General features: G+C 46.0%; 1 protein-coding gene and 1 long non-coding RNA gene across 2 annotated transcripts in view; both read left to right on the plus strand.

The window, feature by feature from the left end:
- LOC146355706 (uncharacterized) overlaps nt 1–13334 on the plus strand; it is a 56797-nt gene that overhangs the window by 36819 nt on the left and 6644 nt on the right. The gene's annotated exons all lie outside the window — the stretch shown is intronic.
- On the plus strand, nt 6398–11463 carry LOC146355707 (uncharacterized). The gene is made up of 3 exons (XR_014787234.1): nt 6398–6764; nt 9810–9911; nt 11325–11463. It is a non-coding gene; the product is annotated as an uncharacterized LOC146355707 (long non-coding RNA).

Consider the following 13334-nt stretch of genomic DNA (forward strand, 5'->3'; position numbering starts at 1 on the left):
GAATGCTAAAGTAGGAAATCAAGAAATCACCGGGATAACAGGCAGGCATGACCTGGGTGTACAAAATGAAGCAGGACAAAAGCTAATAGAGTTTTGCCAAGAGAACACGCTGATCATAGCAAACACTCTTTTCCAACAGCACAAGAGGCGACTCTACACATGGACATCACCAGATGGTCAATATCGAAATCAGATTGATTATGTCCTTTGCAGCCAAAGATGGAGAAGCTCCATACAGTCAGTAAAAACAAGACCTGGAGCTGACTGTGGCTCAGATCATGAGCTGCTTCTTGCAAAATTTCGGCTTAAATTGAAGAACGTCGGGAAAACCACTAAACCGTTCAGGTATGACCTAAATCATATCCCTGATGAATATACAGTGGAGGTGAGGAATAGATTTCAGGGATTAGACCTGATAGACAGAGTGCCTGAGGAACTATGGACGGAGGTCCGTAACATTGTTCAGGAGGCAGCAACGAAATCCATCCCAAAGAAAAAGAAATGCAAGAAAGCAAAGTGGCTGTCTGATGAGGCTTTACAAGTAGCTCACGAAAGAAGGGAAGCGAAAAGCAAGGGAGAAAGGGGAAGATATACCCAACTGAATGCAGAGTTCCAGAGAATAGCAAGGAGAGACAAGAAGGCCTTCTTAAATGAACAATGCAAAGAAATCGAAGAAAACAACAGAATGGGAAAGACTAGAGATCTCTTCAAGAAAATTGGAGATCTCAAGGGAACGTTTTGTGCAAAGACGGGCATGATAAAGGACAAAGAAGGCAGGGACCTAACAGAAGCAGATGAGATTAAGAAGAGGTGGCAAGAATACACAGAAGAACTATACAGGAAAGATCTGAATGTCCCTGATAGCCATGATAGTGCGGTCACTGAACTTGAGCCGGACATCCTAGAGAGTGAAGTCAAGTGGGCCTTAGGAAGCATTAGTAACAACAAAGCTAGCGGAGATGACAGTATTCCAGCCGAGCTATTTAAAATCCTAAAAGATGATGCTGTTAAAGTGCTGCATTCAATATGCCAACAAATTTGGAACACTCAACAGTGGCCACAAGACTGGAAAAGATCAGTTTACATTCCAATTCCAAAGAAGGGCAACGCCAAAGAGTGTTCAAACTACCGCACAATTGCACTCATTTCACATGCCAGCAAGGTGATGCTCAAAATCCTACAAGCTAGGCTTCAGCAGTATGCGAACCGAGAACTACCGAAATTACAAGCTGGGTTTCGAAGAGGCAGAGGAACTAGAGATCAAATCGCCAACATTCGCTGCATCATGGAGAAAGCAAGAGAGTTCCAGAAAAACGTCTATTTCTGCTTCATTGACTACGCTAAAGCCTTTGATTGTGTGGATCACAACAAACTGTGGCAAATTCTTAAAGTGATGGGAGTACCAGACCACGTTACCTGTCTCCTGAGAAACCTGTACGAGGGTCAAGAAGCAACAGTAAGAACCAGACATGGAACAACCGATTGGTTCCAAATTGGGAAAGGAGTACGACAAGGCTGCATATTGTCACCCTGCTTATTTAACTTATATGCAGAGTACATCATGAGAAATGCCGGGTTGGATGAATCAGAGGTCGGAATTAAGATTGCTGGGAGAATTATTAACAACCTCCGATATGCAGACGATACCACCCTAATGGCAGAAAGCGAAGAGGATCTCAAGAGCCTCTTGTTGAGGGTGAAAGAGGAGAGTGCAAAAGCTGGTTTGAAACTCAACATTAAAAAAACTAAGGTCATGGCATCTGGCCCCATCACTTCCTGGCATATAGAAGGGGAAGAAATGGAAGCAGTGACAAATTTTACTTTGTTGGGCTCCAAGATCACCGCAGACGGTGACTGTAGCCATGAAATTAAAAGATGCTTGCTCCTTGGGAGGAAAGCTATGGCCAACCTAGACAGCATAGTCAGAAGCAGAGACATCACCTTGCCGACAAAGGTCCGTCTAATCAAAGCTATGGTTTTCCCAGTAGTAATGTATGGCTGTGAGAGCTGGACGATAAGGAAGGCTGAGCGCCGAAGAATTGATGCTTTCGAACTGTGGTGCTGGAGAAGACTCTTACGAGTCCCCTGGACTGCAAGGAGGTCCAATCAGTCCATCCTAAAGGAAATCAACCCTGAGTGCTCATTGGAAGGACAGATAATGAAGCTGAAGCTCCAATATTTTGGCCACCTAATGCGAAGAGAAAACTCCCTGGAAAAGACCCTGATGCTGGGAAAGACTGAAGGCAAAAGGAGAAGGGGACGGCAGAGGATGAGATGGCTAGATAGCATCACGGATGCAATGAATATGAACTTGAGCACGCTCCGGGAGAGAGCGCAGGACAGGAAGGCCTGGCGTGCTATGGTCCATGGGGTCACGAAGAGTCGGACACGACTGAACAACAAAAACAACAATGACATTTAGTCAATGGATTAGTCCTAAAAGGCTTGGGACCAGAATATCTGAAGGAATGTCTCCTCCTGTATGTACCTGCTTGGATCCTTAGGTCATCCTCAGAAGCCCTCCTCTGGGTGCCCCAGCCAAAGGAAGGTAGGGAGATGGCTACAAGAGAGAGGGCCTTCTCAGTTGTGGCACCCCACTTATGCAATGCCCTCCCCAAAGAGGTTCACCTGGCGCCTACATTGTTATCTTTTCAGTGCCAAGTAAAGACCTTTCTTTTCTCTCAGGCATTTTAGAGACCTACTTCTAGATTTTTATGGCTGTTTTATTGATTCCTGCGCTGTTTGTTGTTTTTGTATCATATTGTCTTTTATTCTTTTAAATATTTGTATTTTACATTTTTTACTGTTTGTATGGCATTTTAGTCTTTAACTATTTGTAATCTGCCCAGAGAACATTGGTTATTGGGCGAACTAAAAATATAATGAATGAATCAATGAGTGAATGAATGAACAGATTAACTAGATCAACCTTCTCCAACCTGGTGCCCTCCAGATGTTGGCTGGGGATAATGAGAGTTGTAGTCCAACACATCCGGAGGGCACCAGGTTGGAGGAGGCTGAGCTAGATGAATTGATTACACATCTTTTGATGATTGCAAAAGTCCCTCTGATCAATCAGGTAGTGAAATTTGGGGTTTATTTATTTATTTATTTATTGCATTTATACCCCGCCTTTCTCCCTCTCGCAAGGAACTCAAGGCGGCTTACATTATCCTCCTCATTCATTTCATTCTTTTCATTCATTCTTTCATTCTTTGTTCATTCTTTTCATTCTTTTCATTCATTCTTTTCATTCTTTTCAATGTAAGTACTTAACATCTATAGAGTTGGAGGTCATCTAGTCCAGCCTTCCTCAACCTGGCCCCCTCCAGATATTTTGGACTACAACATTCCTGACCATTGCCTAGAGTGGCTGGGGTGGATGGGAGTTGATGTCCAAAACATCTGGAGGGTGTTAGGTTGGGGAAGGCTGATCTAGTCCAACCTCCTGCTCAGTGCGCAATCTGCAGTGCAGGATGCATGACAAATTCACAGCAAAACAAACCTGTGCACATTTATTCAGAAGTAAGTCCCACTATGCTCAATGGGGCTTACTCCCAGGTAGGTCTGTGTAGGATAGCTGTCTTACTCCAGATCCAACCCCCCTGTTATGTTTTGTTTTAAAGCCTCTTTGAGCCATGTCTTCCTTTCCCTCCCCAATCACACTTTTATCTGTATAAACGTATCAGGCTGGGGAAGGTGGAACTGCCCAGTTGAGGGAAGAGTGACAGTCTTGAAGGCATCTATAACCCAGGCACAGCCACATGTTGAGCTTCATGGGTGGGGGAGTTTAATTTAGGGCACAATCCTATGCATGTTTAGATAGAGAAAAGGCCTACAGCTCCCAGCACTCCCAGCTATGCTGGGTGGGGAATGCCGGAAGTTGTAGGCCTTTTCTTTGTCTAAACATGCATAGGATTGCACCCTTAATTTTATTTTTATTTACAACATTTGTTTACTGCTCCCCATCCAAACAGATTTCAGAGCAGTGTACGGAAGTACAATAGTAAAAAAGATAAGATTAAAACACCATATTAAAATAATTTAAAGCATTATTATTATTATTATTATTAAAATTATTTAAAACATTACTGGGATTTTAAAAGCCCAAGCCTGTCCAGTCAAGGCATTACACAAACCACTAGTCCATGCTGTCTTTTTATATAGCCTGCTGATCACTGGTTTAAAACTGCACAACTTAGTTAGAATTTTTTCTTCAGCTGGAGGAGGCAGGCTCTATAAGACCATTATGCCCAGGGTCTAAAAAAATACCTAGCCGCACCACTGGAGCCCACCGCCTCCCAAGCCAAGGAGTGCCCCTGTTGAACACCGAGTGCCATTAGGAAGTTTCTCCTGAGAACATAAGAAGAGCCGTGTTGTATCACACCAAGGTCCATCCAGTCCAGCATTCTGTTCATGCAATAGCCAACCAGCTAGCCACAGGAAAGGAAACCCACAAGCAGGACATGAGTGCAACAGCACCCTCCCGCCCGTGTTCCCCAGCAACTGGTGCACAGAGGCCTACTGCCTCCAAAACTGGAGGTAATATATCACCAGCATGACTGGTCGCTGTTGATAGCCTTATTCTCTATGAATTTGTCTAAACTCCTTCTAAAGCCATCCAAATTGGTGGCCATCATCTTGTGGTTGTGAATTTCATAGTTTAACCAAGCGCTGTGTGAAGTTGTCCTTCCTTCCATCTGTCCTGAATTTCCCATCACTCACATAAGAACCTAAGAAGCTGACTTAGACTGAATCAGACCTTTGGTTGTCCATATGTGTCCTAATGTTTAGCTATAATCTGCAGGGTCCCTGCAATTTCCACCCATGCTGGCTGAGGATGAAGGGAGTATTAGTCCAACACATCTGGAGGGCACCGGAGGGGGAAAGGGGTGCTTTAGCTTAGGGGCTCCTTGCAGTCTTTCCGTCACACCTTCGGGAAACCTGCAGTCCCCGAAATCTGTCCCCACAGTTTCCCAGGAGGGGGCAGGAAGAAAAAAAGGGCAGGAAGAAAATTCGGGTTTGGGGGTGGGGGGGGGGTTGCGCCTCTCTCTATCTGGCCCCGTCTAGGAACGAGGGCACTCTCTCCCTTTAGCTCTTTGAACATCACTTCCAATAGAAAAGCAACTGGAGGAAGAGGCGCTTCAGGGAAAGAATTGGGGAAACGCTGCAAGTAGAGGAGGACGGACCAAATCCGCCACTTGAGCGGCGTATTGCAGTAGCAGCCAGGCTGCTCACCTGATTGCACTGCAAATCCCATGGATGTCAGCGGGGCTGAAAGGTCGCACACCCTCCAGGTCCGCTGGATCGCTTTCGCCCTGGTTTCGGGCGCATCGTAAAGGACGCCGCCATCCGTGCGCTCCGCTCTCCGACTGGCCGGGCTTGGCGCGGGCTGCCCGCGGCCTGGCTGTGGCTTCAGTCGAGTGATGGGGAGCGGAACAGGACGGGCGACGGAAGAGCAGCGAAGAAACCAGCTGCGTTTGTAAGCCGGCGCAAAAAGGCCCCGGCGTTTAGGCGATCGGAAGGAGATCGTCGCCCAGAGCCGGAGCCGGAGCGGCTGGGCAGGGAAGCAACTGAATTACGCAGCAGGTGGGAACGTTTGGGGTACCTGGAGCGGGGGAGAGACTTTTAAAGGGCGTGGGAGGGGCACCCACGCATAAAATAGGATTTCAGTATTATTTCCTAGACGCTTTTCTCAGGAAAGACCCAAGGCGGCGATAACAAAATTTAAACATACAAGAAAGTCTCACGACTCTGGCAACTTGTGAAAAAACATAACTATCACCCACAGCTCTGTCCCGACAAACACATGGACAATTTGGCCTGCATCTTTAAAATTATGTGTGTAGTGGAAACAGGGCAAACAGGGCGAAACACAGGTTGAGATGTGATTGTTTGGGAGTTGTTGCTTGTTTTTGTTCGTTTTTAAATTACTGCTTATGTTTTTGTTGTTGCTGCCTTATGATGTTATGGAACCGACACTGATTTAGTTTCGTTTTTAAACTGAATAAGAGAGAGAGAGAGAGAGAGAAATTAAACATACAAAAGTCAAAACAGCAAAGCAATTATCCACTAAAATGCCATGTTAATAAATAATAATGTTGTTGTTGCTCTTGTTTTCTGTTTTATGCCCTACTTTTCCCGTAAGGAGCTCAATATGATGTACATGGGCCTCCCCCATTTTTATTCTCACAATAACCTTGTGAGGTAGGTTAAGCTGAGAAATAGTGGCTACCCCAAAGTCACCCAGGGAGTTGAGTGGGGGTTTGAACCTGGGTCTCCTCCCCAGGCCTAGTCCAACTAGACAGCCAAGCTCCTGCCCTCCCTCAGCAGATCAGAGATCCTTGGCCACAGTTATTCACACTCTGGTAACTTTCAGAATAGTATGGAGCTGCACCCGAAGCCTGTTTGGAAACAGCACTTGCCTCAAAACCGTGCTGCTAGGCTGCTAACAGGGACTTCGCAATGAGGACAGATCTCTCACTGGTGATTAGACAGCTGTCCTGGCTCCTGAGTTCTCTGGGCACAATTCAAAACACTGGTGCTTAATAAAAACTTTGGTGTTAATAAAACCATCTTAGGGTCAAAACACCCTGACATCCACCTCCTTAAAATGATCCAGATATCAGCCTGACCTCCTCCTCTTATATACTTTTCCTTATCAGGGTTTCTCAATATCATAATGAAGAAGGAAGAAGAGGAACCATGGGGCCCAGCTCTGCAGCGCTCTGAGGGGAGTGAGGCCTTCCCAGGGGTATCCTCCGGTAAGGGGTGGCTTTGTCTGCAGCAGTGTAGGGGCTAAGCCCCTGAGCCGTTAATCAAGAAGTCGCTGCTTCAGATCTTGCTTTTGGCATGAGATCATTAGAAGGCCTCGGGCCCAGTTCTGGGCACTGCCCTATAAGAAGGACAAACTGAAGTGTGTCCAGAGGAGGGCGACAAACATAAGACCGTGCTTGATCAGACCAAGGGTCCATCTAGTCCAGTGTTCTGCTCACACAGTGGCCAACGCACTTGTCCGTGGGAAACCCACAAGTAGGACATAAGTGCAATAGCAGCACACCCCTGTTTATATTCTCCAGCAACTCGTGTACATAGGCATACTGGAGGGAGAAAATAGCCCTCAAGCCTAGTAGCCACTGATAGCCTTTTCCTCCAATAATTTGTCCAATCCCTTTTTTAAAGCCATCCAAATTGGTGGCCATCACTATGTCTTGTAGAAGCAAATGCCATAGTTTAATTGCACTGTGTGAAGAAGCCCTTCCTTTTATTTGTCCTGAATCTCCCACCAATCAGCTTCGTGGGACAACCCTTTTGGGTTCTAGTATTATGAGAAGGGAGGAAAAAAAGGCAAATGCTATTTGGGGCTGCATTAATAGTATAGCTTCCAAATCCCATGAAGTACTAGTTCCCTTCTACTCAGCACTGGTTAGGCCTCATCTTGGGTACTGTGTCCAGTTCTGGGTGCCACCCTTTCAGAAGGATGCAGACAAGCTGGAGCCTCCTCCATTCAGAGGAGGGCAGTGAAGATGATCAGGGGACTGGAAACAAACCCCTATGAGGAGTTGCTGAAAGAACTAGGCATGTTTAGCCTGGAGAAGACTGAGGGGAGATATGATAGCGCTCTTCAAGTACTTGAAAGGTTGTCACAGAGAGGAAGGCCAGGATCTCTTCTCGATCATCCCACAGTGCAAGACACAGAATAACGGGCTCAACTCACAGGAAGCCAAATTCCGGCTGAACATCAGGAAAAACTTCCTGACTGTTAGAGCAATATGACAATGGAATCAATTACCTAGGGAGGCGGTGGGCTCTCCCACACTGGAGGCGTTCAAGACAAGGCTGGACAGCCATCTGTCGGGGATGCTTTGACTTAGATTCCTGCATTGAGCAGGGGTTTGGACTTGATGGTCTTATAGGCCCCTTCCCACCCTACTGGTTTATGATTCTGTGAAAAATTACTCCCTATCCACTTTCTCACCAAAGATCTTGAGGAGCCTGGAGAACATGTCCTAGAAGGAAAAGTCAAGGGAGCTGGGTCTGTTTAGCCTGGAGAAGAGGTGTTTGAGAAGCAATATGATACCCTTCTTAAAATATAAAAATATTTGATTTGAAGTACGGTCATATGGAGCTAAATTGTTTTCTGTTGTGCCGAAGGGCATGGGCCTCTACCAGCAGGTTCAAACTGCAAGGGGCTTTTGACTAAGCATGACGCAAAACTTTCTGAGAGTGTAAGCTGTTTGACAGTGGAACAGACAGCCTCGAAAGGTGGTGGGCTCTCCCTTGCTTGAATCAGAGGCTGGAGAGCCACCTCCCAGGGATGGTGTTACTGCAAGATTGAGCCTTAGTACTAAGCCCAGAGCTGTCTGCTTGGTTATTGCTACTGCTCAAAGTTTCAGGTCTAGGGCTTTGAAATAGAGGGTGCTGGCTAGGGCCCTTGTTTCAATAGTCTTAGGAGCGTCCTGTAAGGTCTGAGAGTCCCCTGGCTCAAGCTGAGTTAGACGTGAGGGGTGGTGGCAGCCTACCTTGCTGGGTTGGTGTTCAGCCCAAGCAACCTTTTGTCCCTGCCTACACTGCTGGGAGTTAGGACACCCCCCATCCTCCTTCACATGGTGAGCAAGGGGGTTGGACTAGCTGACCTTTGAGGTCCCTTCCAACTATATGATTATGGTACTGTCATTCGATCTCCCATCAGTATTGGTCTCCCTTGCAAGTGGGTGTAAAACAGTTCAAATATTTGTAAACGTTAATATAAATCAGAGGTGGGGAACCTCTCTCAGTGCAAGGGCCGAATTCAATTGCAGACAAGCTCTTGGGGGCTGCATTCCAGTGGTGGGTGGGGCTCAAGGCAAAAGGGGTGGGGCCAAAAATGCCAGTATGTTTTCGCTTGAAGTCCCTACTGCCCATAAATAAGCCTTAGGCATTTCCGCCTTTCTGGATGGGGAAAACTGCACAAAAGACAATTGGTGGTTGGGGGGAAATGGGGTGGGGCCATGGGAAGGGGGCATGGCCATCTGGGGAACCCAGATAGCTGGATTGGGACCAGGCAGGTTGGATGTGGCTAACAGGCCTGAGGTTCTGCAGCCCTAATCTCTGGCTGCCAGTCCATTTCCGGGCCTGATTCAAAGTGCTGGTATAAACATTCAAAGCCCTTAACGGCTTGGGGCCAGGTTATCTGAAGGATCTCCTCCTCCCATATGTGCTTGCCCGGACCTTAAGATCATCCTCAGCTGCCCTTCTCTGTGAGCCCCTGCCAAAGGAAGTGAGGTGGGTGGCTACTAGGAAGAGGGCCTTTTCTGCTGTGGCACCCCGGCTGTGGAATGAGCTCCCGAGTGAGGTTCGCCAGGTACCTACGTTGTATTCCTTCTGGTCTAGGTGAAGATCTTTTTATTCTCCCAGGCATTTTAGCATTTTAGCTTTCTAGTCTTTTAGCTTTGCTGTTTTAAATCTGTATTTCTGCATTGCTGCTAGGTGTTATTCTGGTTGTATTGTTATATTGTGGTTTTAATGCTTTTATATTTGATATTGTTTTACTGTGTACTTTTTGATTTTAATATTTGTGACCCGCCCAGAGACCTTCGGCTATTGGGTGGTATAGAAATGAAATAAATAAGTAAATGAATAAATAATCTCGAAATGTTATTTATAAAAGCACCCAATACGCAATAGACCTATACACTTAAAAAAAAACAACACCTCCCTGCCTACAGGTTTGGAGCACAACAATAAATTAAAATCCTTCTTGAAGGAGGAGTTTTTATGCTGGTGCCTAAATGTGGATTCGGATCTCACAGTCTCTCTCATGTTTATAGGGGTTCCTGATGTGCGCATAAAGAAGGAAGACGGCGAAGAGCGTTGGGTCCTGGATGCTCAGTGCTCTCCAGAAGATGAGGTCCTTCAAGCTGCTCACCCTGGTGAGTTTTGGGTTCAACTGGCATGGAGTCTAAAAATACATTTATTCAGAATGATGCAGGTGTTCTCTTTGCAAAACTGCTCAGCAGCTTCTTGCTCGTACGCTTTGTTCTGAAGGATCCAGGGCCAAACATTCCCAGAAACAAGAAGATGGACTAGACAGATGGCTTGTTTTGTAATTTGACATGGTGACATTATTTTCTGTATTTATTTTATTTATTTCTATACTGCCCCAAAGCTGAAGATTTCTGGGCGGTTTACAGAAGTTAAAACATTAAATACAGTATAAAAATAATAATAAATCATACAGTTTAAAAGCCATTTACAAAAAAGCACACAGACTATATACACAAACAACATATAACTAAAAACAACATTGATCTATCAGTCATAACTAAAGACACATCCAGGACCAATTAAAACTCATCATGTGCTGCCAAATGCCTGGGAAAAGAGAAAGGTCTTAACCTGGCACCGATAAGATAATAATGTCGGCGTCAGGTGGACCTCATCAGGGAGCTTGTTCCACACATAGGGGCCACCACTGAGAAGGCCCTCTCCCTCGTTGCTGCCTTCTGAGCTTCCCTTGGGGGAGGCACTTGAGGAGGGCCTTGGATGCTGAACGTAGTGTTCGGGTAGGTTTGTTTTGGGAGAGGCATGCCGCGAGGTATTATTCTGTTGACACTTCATTTTAAGTAGCTGAGTTGATCTCCGTTTGGCCTTCAGAGATATATCTATCTTGCGGTTTCAGTCTTACTGAAATGAGAAACTTGCATCTGGGATGTATCACTTCAACCTGCAAGTGCGGGCTCACCATTGAGTGCTTCCCTCTCTCTGTCTTTCATATGAAGTCAGCTGACCAGTGCATGCAGGGATTCTGTACATGCATCAGCCCCAGCCTGGATGCCCAGTGGTCATGGATGCTTGGAGTTGTAGTCCAAAACATCTGGAGGGCACCAAGGAGTATATTCCATTGAATTCAGCACAGATTTGGTATGAGCCTGTCCAAACTTAAGACCACAGGCCCTGCTGTCTGGCCCGTCAACGGCAAGCGTTCCAGTTGGTGGGCACCAGCAACAGAGCCTTTTTTGTGGTGGCCCTACAGCTGTAGAATTCTATTCTGAGGGAGGTCTGACAAGTTCCCTTCCTTCCCATTTTCAGATGGTGTTGAAAATGTTTTTTAAACATTCTGGAAGGCATTTTTATTATTGATTTCTGCTGTTTTAAATTGTTCAGGGCTCATCATTTAATGTTGTCTTGTTTTCTTGATTATTTTGAATGTGTGTTTTTTTATTGTAGATTATTTTTCCATGAGCTGCTTTGTAACATTGTTTGAAAAGTGGAACAGATACCATTTTTAAAAGAAAGCCCCCATAGGATAAGACTGTAAGAATATTCTCTTCTTTTCTGAGCAGGATTTCTTATTCCCAAAGCTGATGTCACGTCCTGGCTTGAACGAGGGTAAGCACTCTGGATTCCAGATCGTCCAGCCTTGGAGGAAAATGAGACTGCATCAGAGAGCAGCACAGGTGAGGGAATTGGGTGTTGCAGCTAACAAGGACTTCTTGGGGGAAATGCCAGCTTTCCTACAAAAGCCAGTTGAAAATGCCACCCGGGAATTCAGACAATTGCTCCGAACCTTTTCTTCCTCTTGGGGGAGGGGCTGTAGCTGAGTGGTGGAGCCCCTGCTTTGCATGCAGATGGTCCCAGGTTCAATCCCTGGCATCTCCAGTTGGGGCTGAGAAAGACCCCGGCCTGAAAGCCTGGAGACCCGCCGCCAGTTGACAATACAGGGCTTGATGGACCCATGGTCTAACTCAGTATAAGGCAGCTTCTGATGCTCCTGTTTATACTTTGCTCCTGATCAGGTTTTCCAGATGTGATCATAAAGGAAGAAGAAGGAGAAGAAGATGCAAATACCCCAGATCCCCCAGAATCCAAAGGAAATGAGTCCATCCTAGGTGTTCGTTCAGGTAAGGCAGGGGTCCCCAATCTTTTTGGACCCGCAGGCACATTGAGAAACTGCTGTGGGCACCACCACAAAATGTCTAATCAGTGGATTTCCGCTTTGGTGTGTACCTGTCACCTCTGTGGATCTTAGGCTGCATCTTATTCAGGAAAAATGTTTGTTTCATGTCTGTTGGACACCACAACATCTCTTTAATAAGGGGTTGTCTAATTCAGCTGATTGCTAGCAGTGCAATACAGCTAATGCTTCTTTTAAACACATGTTTAAACACAGAGAGCTTCGGCTATTGGGCGGTATAGAAATGAAATAAATAAATAAAATGTTTTGGCAATGGCCAGTAGTTGCTTCTTTTGGGGAAGAGGTTATTGCACGGATGACATTTTGTGCTGGAACTTTCTTTAATATGCACTGGTGTCCATGCTCTACTAAATTATTTATCTGCTTCATGGAAATTAACAAATGGTCAGCATAAATGGATTCTCTGCCTTCTTCTGACAGCTAAAAGACTGATATTACAACATTGGAAGGATAAACACTCACCTCCTATAATGCAATGGATTGAGGATGTTACAATGCCATCAATATTTGAACAGGTGGCATATAGACGTTACTTTCAATGGAAACCTATTTGGATATTTGGTCCACTTTTGCTGAAGCCTTGTATAATTGCTAGAAAGTTGTATGCATTTCATATGGATTCATTACTATGGATATATACAAATCCATGTATGTATATTAAATGGGGGATTCTTTAAAAAATAAAGTTTTGCGGGTGCCCGTGGGGTGCCATGTTGAGGACCCATTCACGGGCCTCATTGGAGTTGCCCGTGGGTGCCACAGCACCCGTGGGCACTGCATTGGGGACGCCAGAAGTAAGGAACAAGTTCAGCACATGGTGCAAACTTTCTGGGACTGCACACTTCAGGTTGCAGGTGTGTGTGGGGGGGGGATCTGATATGTGCAGCCCGCAGAACCCCAGGATGCTCTGCCCACTTTTCCCTGCCGCCCAGCTCTTCCACTGAGCTATGGCATAATTGTACAGTCTTGCTTCTTGTTTATGCTAGGGAGAATGGGATGGAACGTTGTGATCTGGATTTTTGTACTTCTCGGTGATGCTTTGTTCCAACAGGCGATGAGCTCGTGAGCAAGAACCGTAACCTACCCGCTCCTGAGGAAGAAGGTCCAAATGAGACATTACTGGAAAGAGTCAAAGGACTGCTTGCTTGCTGTCATGAGAAAGGGAGAACTTGGAGGGGTCCAGCTGGAGCGGAGAGGCAGCGGGGCATCAGCCCAGGGATGTCAGTAGGAAACATCCCTCTTTTGGGAGAAGATGAGGTGGCTTGCGATGAAACTCAAGCAAGCGAGAGGATCCTCAAGTGCAGAAAAATCTTCATCTGGGATTCAAATCTTCTAGGACCTGTGAGGGAGAAGGTGCAGGCGTGCACAGACTGTGGGG

This window comes from Heloderma suspectum, chromosome 2, assembly GCF_057233095.1.
Source record: "Heloderma suspectum isolate Gila_16-S chromosome 2, 16-S_ref, whole genome shotgun sequence".
In the NCBI taxonomy this organism is placed as follows: Eukaryota; Metazoa; Chordata; class Lepidosauria; order Squamata; family Helodermatidae; genus Heloderma; species Heloderma suspectum.